This window comes from Oncorhynchus mykiss, chromosome 11, assembly GCF_057628025.1.
Source record: "Oncorhynchus mykiss isolate SJ-2025 chromosome 11, ASM5762802v1, whole genome shotgun sequence".
NCBI classification, from domain to species: domain Eukaryota; kingdom Metazoa; phylum Chordata; class Actinopteri; order Salmoniformes; family Salmonidae; genus Oncorhynchus; species Oncorhynchus mykiss.
In genome coordinates, this window is record NC_143032.1 from 3,593,974 (window position 1) to 3,606,690 (window position 12,717).

A 12,717-nucleotide genomic window follows, 5' to 3' on the forward strand; every position below is an offset into this window, starting at 1 on the left:
CTATACACACCTAGACAGGACAGTCACAGCACAGGTACATCTAGACACACCTAGACAGGACAGTCACAGCACAGTTACATCTAGGAACACCTAGACAGGACAGTCACAGCACAGGTACATCTAGACACACCTAGACAGGACAGTCACAGCACAGTTACATCTAGGAACACAGGACACAGGACAGTCACAGCACAGGTACATCTAGACACACCTAGACAGGACAGTCACAGCACAGGTATACATCTATACACACCTAGACAGGACAGTCACAGCACAGGTACATCTAGACACACCTAGACAGGACAGTCACAGCACAGTTACATCTAGGAACACCTAGACAGGACAGTCACAGCACAGGTACATCTAGACACACCTAGACAGGACAGTCACAGCACAGTTACATCTAGGAACACCTAGACAGGACAGTCACAGCACAGTTACATCTAGGAACACCTAGACAGGACAGTCACAGCACAGTTACATCTAGGAACACAGGACACAGGACAGTCACAGCACAGGTACATCTAGACACACCTAGACAGGACAGTCACAGCACAGGTACATCTAGATACACCTAGACAGGACAGTCACAGCACAGGTATACATCTATACACACCTAGACAGGACAGTCACAGCACAGGTACATCTAGACACACCTAGACAGGACAGTCACAGCACAGTTACATCTAGGAACACCTAGACAGGACAGTCACAGCACAGGTACATCTAGACACACCTAAACAGGACAGTCACAGCACAGGTACATCTAGACACACCTAGACAGGACAGTCACATCACAGTTACATCTATACAGGACAGTCACATCAGTTACATCTAGACGCTCCTAGACAGGACAGTCACAGCACAGGTACATCTAGACGCACCTAGACAGGACAGTCACAGCACAGGTACATCTAGGAACACCTAGACAGGACAGTCGCAGCACAGGTACATCTAGACGCACCTAGACAGGACAGTCACAGCACAGGTACATCTAGGAACACCTTGACAGGACAGTCACATCACAGGTGCTTCTAGACACACCTAGACAGGACAGTCACAGCACAGGTACATCTAGACAGGACAGTCACAGCACAGGTACATCTAGACACACCTAGACAGGACAGTCACAGCACAGGTACATCTAGGAACACCTAGACAGGACAGTCACAGCACAGGTACATCTAGACATACCTAGACAGGACAGTCACAGCACAGGTACATCTAGACGCACCTAGATAGGACAGTCACAGCACAGGTACATCTAGGAACACCTAGACAGGACAGTCACATCACAGGTATATCTAGACACACCTAGACAGGAAAGTCACAGCACAGGTGCATCTAGGAACACGTAGACAGGACAGTCACAGCACAGTTACATCTAGACACACCTAGACAGGACAGTCACAGCACAGGTACATCTAGACACACCTAGACAGGACAGTCACAGCACAGGTACACCTAGACATACCTAGACAGGACAGTTACAGCACAGGTACATCTAGACACACCTAGACAGGACAGTCACAGCACAGGTACACCTAGACAGGACAGTCACATCACAGGTACATCTAGACACACCTAGACAGGACAGTCACAGCACAGGTACATCTAGACAGGACAGTCACATCACAGGTACACCTAGACAGGACAGTCACAGCACAGGTACATCTAGAGACACCTAAACAGGACAGTCACATCACAGGTACATCTAGACACACCTAGACAGGACAGTCACAGCACAGGTACACCTAGACAGGACAGTCACATCACAGGTACATCTAGACACACCTAGACAGGACAGTCACAGCACAGGTACATCTAGACAGGACAGTCACATCACAGGTACACCTAGACAGGACAGTCACAGCACAGGTATATCTAGAGACACCTAGACAGGACAGTCACATCACAGGTACATCTAGACACACCTAGACAGGACAGTCACAGCACAGGTACACCTAGACAGGACAGTCACATCACAGGTACATCTAGACACACCTAGACAGGACAGTCACAGCACAGTTAGTTAAGATGCGCAGCTCAGTCCCTTCTCTGCTATGGCCAGACTCATGTATATAGATTGACAGATCTAGAATGAGATTATATTTCTAAACACAGGACAACACAATTCAAATGAGCAACATCATCACATATTTTTACACTACGGCTCAGGCACACCTGCAATACACACCAGACCCTTCTCTGTAATGATCAGACGCCCTACAATACAGCTCCACCTGCAATACACACCAGACCCTTCTCTGTAATGATCAGACGCCCTACAATACAGCTCCACCTGCAATACACACCAGACCCTTCTATGTAATGATCAGACGCCCTACAATACAGCTCCACCTGCAATACACACCAGACCCTTCTCTGTAATGATCAGACACCCTACAATACAGCTCCAATAAAATACAGCTCCAATACAATACAGCTCCACCTGCAATACACACCAGACCCTTCTCTGTAATGATCAGACGCCCTACAATACAGCTCCACCTACAATACACACCAGACCCTTCTCTGTAATGATCAGACGCCCTACAATACAGCTCCACCTGCAATACACACCAGACCCTTCTCTGTAATGATCAGACACCCTACAATACAGCTCCACCTGCAATACACACCAGACCCTTCTCTGTAATGATCAGACGCCCTACAATACAGCTCCACCTGCAATACACACCAGACCCTTCTCTGTAATGATCAGACGCCCTACAATACAGCTCCACCTGCAATACACACCAGACCCTTCTCTGTAATGATCAGACGCCCTACAATACAGCTCCAATACAATACAGCTCCAATACAATACAGCTCCACCTGCAATACACACCAGACCCTTCTCTGTAATGATCAGACGCCCTACAATACAGCTCCACCTACAATACACACCAGACCCTTCTCTGTAATGATCAGACGCCCTACAATACAGCTCCACCTGCAATACACACCAGACCCTTCTCTGTAATGATCAGACGCCCTACAATACAGCTCCACCTGCAATACACACCAGACCCTTCTCTGTAATGATCAGACGCCCTACAATACAGCTCCACCTGCAATACACACCAGACCCTTCTCTGTAATGATCAGACGCCCTACAATACAGCTCCACCTGCAATACACACCAGACCCTTCTCTGTAATGATCAGACGCCCTACAATACAGCTCCACCTGCAATACACACCAGACCCTTCTCTATAATGATCAGACGCACTACAATACAGCTCCACCTGCAATACACACCAGACCCTTCTCTATAATGATCAGACGCCCTACAATACAGCTCCACCTGCAATACACACCAGACCCTTCTCTATAATGATCAGACACCCTACAATACAGCTCCACCTGCAATACACACCAGACCCTTCTCTGTAATGATCAGACGCCCTACAATACAGCTCCACCTGCAATACACACCAGACCCTTCTCTGTAATGATCAGACGCCCTACAATACAGCTCCACCTGCAATACACACCAGACCCTTCTCTGTAATGATCAGACGCCCTACAATACAGCTCCACCTGCAATACACACCAGACCCTTCTCTGTAATGATCAGACGCCCTACAATACAGCTCCACCTGCAATACACACCAGACCCTTCTCTGTAATGATCAGACGCCCTACAATACAGCTCCACCTGCAATACACACCAGACCCTTCTCTGTAATGATCAGACGCCCTACAATACAGCTCCACCTGCAATACACACCAGACCCTTCTCTGTAATGATCAGACGCCCTACAATACAGCTCCACCTGCAATACACACCAGACCCTTCTCTGTAATGATCAGACGCCCTACAATACAGCTCCACCTGCAATACACACCAGACCCTTCTCTGTAATGATCAGACGCCCTACAATACAGCTCCACCTGCAATACACACCAGACCCTTCTCTGTAATGATCAGACGCCCTACAATACAGCTCCACCTGCAATACACACCAGACCCTTCTCTGTAATGATCAGACGCCCTACAATACAGCTCCACCTGCAATACACACCAGACCCTTCTCTGTAATGATCAGACGCCCTACAATACAGCTCCACCTGCAATACACACCAGACCCTTCTCTGTAATGATCAGACGCCCTACAATACAGCTCCACCTGCAATACACACCAGACCCTTCTCTGTAATGATCAGACGCCCTACAATACAGCTCCACCTGCAATACACACCAGACCCTTCTCTGTAATGATCAGACGCCCTACAATACAGCTCCACCTGCAATACACACCAGACCCTTCTCTGTAATGATCAGACGCCCTACAATACAGCTCCCAATACAATACAGCTCCAATACAATACAGCTACAATACAGCTCCAATACAATACAGCTACAATACAGCTCCAATACAATACAGCTCCACCTACAATACAGCTACAATAAACCTACAATACAGCCCCACCTACAATACAGCTACAATACAATACAGCTGTCCTACACTACAGCTCCAATACAATACAGCTCCAATACAATACAGCTCCAATACAATACAGCTCCAATACAATACAGCTGTCCTACACTACAGCTCCAATACAATACAGCTCCAATACAATACAGCTCCAATACAATACAGCTCCAATACAATACAGCTCCAATACAATACAGCTACAATACAGCTCCACCTACAATACAGCTACAATAAACCTACAATACAGCCCCACCTACAATACAGCTACAATACAATACAGCTACAATACAGCTCCACCTACAATACAGCCCCACCTACAATACAGCTGTCCTACACTACAGCTCCAATACAATACAGCTCCAATACAATACAGCTGTCCTACACTACAGCGCCAATACAATACAGCTCCAATACAATACAGCTCGAATACAATACAGCTCCACCTACAATACAGCTCCAATACAATACAATACAGCTACAATACAGCTCCACCTACAATACAGCTACAATAAACCTACAATACAGCCCCACCTACAATACAGCTACAATACAATACAGCTACAATACAGCTCCACCTACAATACAGCTCCACCTACAATACAGCTGTCCTACACTACAGCTCCAATACAATACAGCTCCAATACAATACAGCTCCAATACAATACAGCTCCAATACAATACAGCTCCAATACAGCTCCACCTACAATACAGCTACAATAAACCTACAATACAGCCCCACCTACAATACAGCTACAATACAATACAGCTACAATACAGCTCCACCTACAATACAGCTCCAATACAATACAGCCCCACCTACAATACAGCTACAATACAATACAGCTACAATACAGCTCCACCTACAATACAGCTCCAATACAATACAGCCCCACCTACAATACAGCTACAATACAATACAGCTACAATACAGCTCCACCTACAATACAGCTCCAATACAATACAGCTCCAATACAATACAGCTCCACCTACAATACAGCTACAATACAGCTCCAATACAATACAGCTCCACCTACAATACAGCTCCAATAACAATACAGCTCCACCTACAATACAGCTCCACCTACAATACAGCTACAATACAATACAGCTCCACCTACAATACAGCTCCACCTACAATACAGCTCCACCTACAATACAGCTCCAATACAATACAGCTCCAATACAATACAGCTACAATACAGCTCCACCTACAATACAGCTCCACCTACAATACAGCTCCACCTACAATACAGCTCCAATACAATACATCTCCACCTACAATACAGCTCCACCTACAATACAGCTCCAATACAATACAGCTACAATACAGCTCCACCTACAATACAGCTCCACCTACAATACAGCTACAGTACAGCTCCACCTACAATACAGCTACAATACAATACAGCTCCACCTACAATGCAGCTCCACCTACAATACAGCTCCAATACAATACAGCTCCACCTACAATACAACTCCACCTACAATACAGCTCCACCTACAATACAGCTCCACCTACAATACAGCTTCAATACAATACAGCTCCAATACAATACAGCTACAATACAGCTCCACCTACAATACAGCTACAATAAACCTACAATACAGCCCCACCTACAATACAGCTACAATACAATACAGCTACAATACAGCTCCACCTACAATACAGCTACAATAAACCTACAATACAGCCCCACCTACAATACAGCTCCAATACAATACAGCTCCAATACAATACAGCTACAATACAGCTCCACCTACAATACAGCTACAATAAACCTACAATACAGCCCCACCTACAATACAGCTACAATACAATACAGCTACAATACAGCTCCACCTACAATACAGCTCCAATACAATACAGCCCCACCTACAATACAGCTACAATACAATACAGCTACAATACAGCTCCACCTACAATACAGCTCCAATACAATACAGCTCCAATACAATACAGCTCCACCTACAATACAGCTACAATACAGCTCCAATACAATACAGCTCCACCTACAATACAGCTCCAATAACAATACAGCTCCACCTACAATACAGCTCCACCTACAATACAGCTACAATACAATACAGCTCCACCTACAATACAACTCCACCTACAATACAGCTCCACCTACAATACAGCTCCACCTACAATACAGCTCCAATACAATACAGCTCCAATACAATACAGCTACAATACAGCTCCACCTACAATACAGCTCCACCTACAATACAGCTCCACCTACAATACAGCTCCAATACAATACATCTCCACCTACAATACAGCTACAATACAATACATCTACAATACAGCTCCAATACAATACAGCTACAATACAGCTCCACCTTTTATTTATTTTTTTGATTTCACCTTTATTTAACCAGGTAGGCAAGTTGAGAACAAGTTCTCATTTACAATTGCGACCTGGCCAAGATAAAGCAAAGCAGTTCGACAGATACAACAACACAGAGTTACACATGGAGTAAAACAAACATACAGTCAATAATAAAGTATAAACAAGTCTATATACAATGTGAGCAAATGAGGTGAGAAGGGAGGTAAAGGCAAAAAAGGCCTTGGTGGCAAGGTAAATACAATATAGCAAGTAAAACACTGGAATGGTAGTTTTGCAATGGAAGAATGTGCAAAGTAGAAATAAAAATAATGGGGTGCAAAGGAGCAAAATAAATAAATAAATTAAATACAGTTGGGAAAGAGGTAGTTGATAGGGCTAAATTATAGGTGGGCTATGTACAGGTGCAGTAATCTGTGAGCTGCTCTGACAGTTGGTGCTTAAAGCTAGTGAGGGAGATAAGTGTTTCCAGTTTCAGAGATTTTTGTAGTTCGTTCCAGTCATTGGCAGCAGAGAACTGGAAAGAGAGGCGGCCAAAGAAAGAATTGGTTTTGGGGGTGACTAGAGAGATATACCTGCTGGAGCGTGTGCTACAGGTGGGAGATGCTATGGTGACCAGCGAGCTGAGATAAGGGGGGACTTTACCTAGCAGGGTCTTGTAGATGACATGGAGCCAGTGGGTTTGGCGACGAGTATGAAGCGAGGGCCAGCCAACGAGAGCGTACAGGTCGCAATGGTGGGTAGTATATGGGTCTTTGGTGACAAAACGGATTGCACTGTGATAGACTGCATCCAATTTGTTGAGTAGGGTATTGGAGGCTATTTTGTAAATTACATCGCCAAAGTCGAGGATTGGTAGGATGGTCAGTTTTACAAGGGTATGTTTGGCAGCATGAGTGAAGGATGCTTTGTTGCGAAATAGGAAGCCAATTCTAGATTTAACTTTGGATTGGAGATGTTTGATATGGGTCTGGAAGGAGAGTTTACAGTCTAACCAGACACCTAAGTATTTGTAGTTGTCCACGTATTCTAAGTCAGAGCCGTCCAGAGTAGTGATGTTGGACAGGCGGGTAGGTGCAGGTAGCGATCGGTTGAAGAGCATGCATTTAGTTTTACTTGTATTTAAGAGCAATTGGAGGCCACGGAAGGAGAGTTGTATGGCATTGAAGCTTGCCTGGAGGGTTGTTAACACAGTGTCCAAAGAAGGGCCGGAAGTATACAGAATGGTGTCGTCTGCGTAGAGGTGGATCAGAGACTCACCAGCAGCAAGAGCGACCTCATTGATGTATACAGAGAAGAGAGTCGGTCCAAGAATTGAACCCTGTGGCACCCCCATAGAGACTGCCAGAGGTCCGGACAACAGACCCTCCGATTTGACACACTGAACTCTATCAGAGAAGTAGTTGGTGAACCAGGTGAGGCAATCATTTGAGAAACCAAGGCTGTTGAGTCTGCCGATGAGGATGTGGTGATTGACAGAGTCGAAAGCCTTGGCCAGATCAATGAATACGGCTGCACAGTAATGTTTCTTATCGATGGCGGTTAAGATATCGTTTAGGACCTTGAGCGTGGCTGAGGTGCACCCATGACCAGCTCTGAAACCAGATTGCATAGCAGAGAAGGTATGGTGAGATTCAAAATGGTCGGTAATCTGTTTGTTGACTTGGCTTTCGAAGACCTTAGAAAGGCATGGTAGGATAGATATAGGTCTGTAGCAGTTTGGGTCAAGAGTGTCCCCCCCTTTGAAGAGGGGGATGACCGCAGCTGCTTTCCAATCTTTGGGAATCTCAGACGACACGAAAGAGAGGTTGAACAGGCTAGTAATAGGGGTGGCAACAATTTTGGCAGATAATTTTAGAAAGAAAGGGTCCAGATTGTCTAGCCCGGCTGATTTGTAGGGGTCCAGATTTTGCAGCTCTTTCAGAACATCAGCTGAATGGATTTGGGAGAAGGAGAAATGGGGAAGGCTTGGGCGAGTTGCTGTTGGGGGTGCAGTGCTGTTGACAGGGGTAGGAGTAGCCAGGTGGAAAGCATGGCTAGCAGTAGAAAAATGCTTATTGAAATTTTCAATTATGGTGGATTTATCAGTGGTGACAGTGTTTCCTATCTTCAGTGCAGTGGGCAGCTGGGAGGAGGTGTTCTTATTCTCCATGGACTTTACAGTGTCCCAGAACTTTTTTGAGTTAGTGTTGCAGGAAGCAAATTTCTGCTTGAAAAAGCTAGCCTTGGCTTTTCTAACTGCCTGTGTATAATGGTTTCTAGCTTCCCTGAACAGCTGCATATCACGGGGGCTGTTCGATGCTAATGCAGAACGCCATAGGATGTTTTTGTGTTGGTTAAGGGCAGTCAGGTCTGGGGAGAACCAAGGGCTATATCTGTTCCTGGTTCTAAATTTCTTGAATGGGGCATGTTTATTTAAGATGGTTAGGAAGGCATTTTAAAAAAATATCCAGGCATCCTCTACTGACGGGATGAGGTCAATATCCTTCCAGGATACCCCGGCCAGGTCGATTAGAAAGGCCTGCTCGCTGAAGTGTTTCAGGGAGCGTTTGACAGTGATGAGAGGAGGTCGTTTGACCGCTGACCCATTACGGATGCAGGCAATGAGGCAGTGATCGCTGAGATCTTGGTTGAAGACAGCAGAGGTGTATTTAGAGGGGAAGTTGGTTAGGATGATATCTATGAGGGTGCCCATGTTTAAGGCTTTGGGGAGGTACCTGGTAGGTTCATTGATCATTTCTGTGAGATTGAGGGCATCAAGTTTAGATTGTAGGATGGCTGGGGTGTTAAGCATGTTCCAGTTTAGGTCGCCTAGCAGCACGAGCTCTGAAGATAGATGGGGGGCAATCAGTTCACATATGGTGTCCAGAGCACAGCTGGGGGCAGAGGGTGGTCTATAGCAGGCAGCAACGGTGAGAGACTTGTTTTTAGAGAGGTGGATTTTTAAAAGTAGAAGTTCAAATTGTTTGGGTACAGACCTGGATAGTAGGACAGAACTCTGCAGGCTATCTTTGCAGTAGATTGCAACACCGCCCCCTTTGGCAGTTCTATCTTGTCTGAAAATGTTGTAGTTTGGAATTAAAATGTCTGAATTTTTGGTGGTCTTCCTAAGCCAGGATTCAGACACAGCTAGAACATCCGGGTTGGCAGAGTGTGCTAAAGCAGTGAATAGAACAAACTTAGGGAGGAGGCTTCTAATGTTAACATGCATGAAACCAAGGCTATTACGGTTACAGAAGTCGTCAAAAGAGAGCGCCTGGGGAGTAGGAGTGGAGCTAGGCACTGCAGGGCCTGGATTCACCTCTACATCGCCAGAGGAACATAGGAGGAGTAGAATAAGGGTGCGACTAAAAGCAATAAGAATTGGTCGTCTAGAACGTCTGGAACAGAGAGTAAAAGGAGGTTTCTGGGGGCGATAAAATAGCATCAAGGTATAATGTACAGACAAAGGTAAGGTAGGATGTGAATACAGTGGAGGTAAACCTAGGTATTGAGTGATGAAGAGAGAGATATTGTCTCTAGAAACATCATTGAAACCAGGAGATGTCATTGCATGTGTGGGTGGTGGAACTAATAGGTTGGATAAGGTATAGTGAGCAGGACTAGAGGCTCTACAGTGAAATAAGCCAATAAACACTAACCAGAACAGCAATGGACAAGACATATTGACATTAAGGAGAGGCATGCTTAGTCGAGTGATCAAAAGGGTCCAGTGAGTGGAGAGGTTGGTTGAGGGTCACGGCGATTTAGACAGCTAGCCAAGCCAACCGGTAGCAAGCTAGCATAGGATGGAGTCTGTTGTTAGCCACCTCTTGCGTTCGGTCAGTAGATTAGTGGGGTTCCGTGAGGTAGAGGGGATTAATCCAAATCACACAACAACAACAAAAAACACCTACAATACAGCTCCACCTACAATACAGCTACAGTACAGCTCCACCTACAATACAGCTCCACCTACAATACAGCTACAGTACAGCTCCACCTACAATACAGCTACAGTACAGCTCCACCTACAATACAGCTACAATACAATACAGCTCCACCTACAATGCAGCTCCACCTACAATACAGCTCCACCTACAATACAGCTCCAATACAATACAGCTCCACCTACAATACAACTCCACCTACAATACAGCTCCACCTACAATACAGCTCCACCTACAATACAGCTCCAATACAATACAGCTCCAATACAATACAGCTACAATACAGCTCCACCTACAATACAGCTCCACCTACAATACAGCTCCACCTACAATACAGCTACAATACAATACAGCTCCACCTACAATACAACTCCACCTACAATACAGCTCCACCTACAATACAGCTCCACCTACAATACAGCTCCAATACAATACAGCTACAATACAGCTCCACCTACAATACAGCTCCACCTACAATACAGCTCCACCTACAATACAGCTCCACCTACAATACAGCTCCAATACAATACATCTCCACCTACAATACAGCTCCACCTACAATACAGCTCCACCTACAATACAGCTACAATACAATACAGCTACAATACAGCTACAATACATCTCCACCTACAATACAGCTCCACCTACAATACAGCTCCAATACAATACAGCTCCAATACAATACAGCTCCAATACAATACAGCTCCAATACAATACAGCTCCAATACAATACAGCTCCAATACAGCTCCACCTACAATACAGCTCCAATACAATACAGCTCCAATACAATACAGCTCCAATACAATACAGCTCCAATACAGCTCCACCTACAATACAGCTCCACCTACAATACAGCTCCAATACAATACAGCTCCAATACAATACAGCTCCAATACAATACATCTACAATACAATACAGCTCCACCTACAATACATCTCCACCTACAATACAGCTCCACCTACAATACAGCTCCACCTATAATACCCTTACACTTGTGACATGTCATTATGAACTTGGAGAAGGACATCAAAGAATTCTCTATGATGGGGCTGTGGACTTCAAAGCATATGGATAGACTACATTGGAAAGCACAGCCGCGAGCTGCCCAGTGACACGGGCCAACCAGGCGAGCTAAATTACTTTTATGCTCGCTTTGAGGCAAGTAACACAGAACCATGCATGAGAGCATCAGCTGTTCTGGGCGGCTGTGTGATCACGCTCTCTGTAGCCGATGTGAGTAAGACCTTTAAACAGGTCAACATTCACAAGAACACAGGGCCAGACAGATTACCAGGACGTGTACGCTGAGCATGAGCTGAACAACTGGCAAGTGTCTTCACTGACATTTTCAACCTCTCCCTGTCTGAGTCTGTAATACCAACATGTTTCAAGCAGAACACCATAGTCCCAGTGCTCAAGAACACAAAGGTAACCTGCCTAAATGACCACCGACCTGTAGCACTCACGTCTGTAGCCATGAAAAGCTTTGAAAGGCTGGTCATGGCTCATATCAACACCATTATCCCAGAAACCCTAGACGCACTCCAATTTGGATACCACTCCAACATATCCACAGATGATGCAATCTCTATTGCACTCCACACTGCCCTTTCACACCTGGACAAAAGGAACACCTATGTGAGAATGCTATTCATTGACTACAGCTCAGTGTTCAACACCATAGTGCCCTAAAAGCTCATCACTAAGCTAAGAACCCTGGGACTAAACACCTACCTCTGCAACTGGATCCTGGACTTCCAGGTGGTAAGGCTAGGTAACAACACATCCGCCACGTTGATCCTCAACACATGGGCCCCTCAGGGGTGCGTGCTCAGTCCCCTCCTATACTCCCTGTTCACTCATGACTACACGACCAGGCATGACTCCAACAACATCCTTAAGTTTGCTGATGACACAACAGTGGTAAGCCTGATCACCGACAATGAAGAGACAGCCTATAGGGAGGAGGTCAGAGATTTGACCGTTTGGC

The 12,717-nt window shown here is 45.5% G+C and overlaps 1 protein-coding gene across 2 annotated transcripts in view; it reads right to left on the reverse strand.

The window, feature by feature from the left end:
• Nucleotides 1-12,717, reverse strand: part of gdap1 (ganglioside induced differentiation associated protein 1) — a 30,211-nt gene that overhangs the window by 13,946 nt on the left and 3,548 nt on the right. The window lies entirely within an intron of this gene.